The 805-nt window shown below is 44.3% G+C and overlaps 1 protein-coding gene across 2 annotated transcripts in view; it reads left to right on the plus strand.

The window, feature by feature from the left end:
• Nucleotides 1-13: 13 nt before the first annotated feature.
• The window catches only part of LOC104841982 (ubiquinol-cytochrome-c reductase complex assembly factor 1), a 49,184-nt gene continuing 48,392 nt past the window's right edge, over nt 14-805 (plus strand). For both annotated transcript variants that reach the window (XR_775417.1, XM_010584033.1), the window contains exon 1: nt 14-76. The gene's annotated coding sequence lies outside the window, so the exon portion shown is untranslated. The remainder of the gene's footprint in view (nt 77-805) is intronic.

The raw sequence follows: 805 nt of genomic DNA on the forward strand, positions 1-805 counted from the left end.
TTTGTGTTTACATAAGAATTATGCAAGGCTTTGGTACTCCTGACTGGGGCTTGAGAAATTTTTTCTTTTCAGTCCGGTACTTGTCTTGTTGCTTTGGGCACAGTGTGCGTGCCCTGTGGGGTGGGGATTGCCATTCTTAGAGGTTCCCTTCTCACTTTAGAGGTGTTTCATAGCAAGGATAATATAAGATTCCAATTTCTGGGTTAAGTGGAAGAGATTGGGTTCCTATGAATGAGTGAGACTGGATTACTAATCACACAACTCCTTCCTCGTGCATGTGTGAACTTTTTTTCTCCTTTTAGCCTTTAAAGTCTTGGCGGCAAAGTGCCACTTTTTAGCATGTAGTCTAGAAAAGGGAAGTTTGTGCCTGGGTCTGATATTCTGTCACACACAAATACAGGGGTGGGCAGAGCTGCTAGGTTAGGAAGGTGAAAGGCCTTTAGTCAGAAGGCAATACCCACTTATGAAATTAATCCACTGAGTTCTTGGAACTGATGTCTCAGGGTGTGGTTTTTACAAGCATGGTGAGTCCTGTCCTTTCAGCTCTCAAGCTGAAAGCAACTGAGAGCAAACCTGCTTGAGAGCAACTGAAATGCAGTGAGCTTGAGTTCCTGCTTCCTCCTCCCATTCCTATGCTTTCTCCTTGCTCATCATGTCGTTGCACTGTTGCTTACCATTGCCTCCTCCAGCGTTTTTCTTGGCCCCTGTGCTCCAAATTCTGGAGCAGCAGAACTGTGGCAAAATAAAAATAGTTTCCTGCAATTTTAATGTGTTAAAGAGGCAATCACTAGCAAAAAGGGAGGGG

Source organism: Haliaeetus leucocephalus, unplaced genomic scaffold (assembly GCF_000737465.1).
Source record: "Haliaeetus leucocephalus isolate CR32 unplaced genomic scaffold, Haliaeetus_leucocephalus-4.0 Scaffold933, whole genome shotgun sequence".
NCBI lineage: Eukaryota > Metazoa > Chordata > Aves > Accipitriformes > Accipitridae > Haliaeetus > Haliaeetus leucocephalus.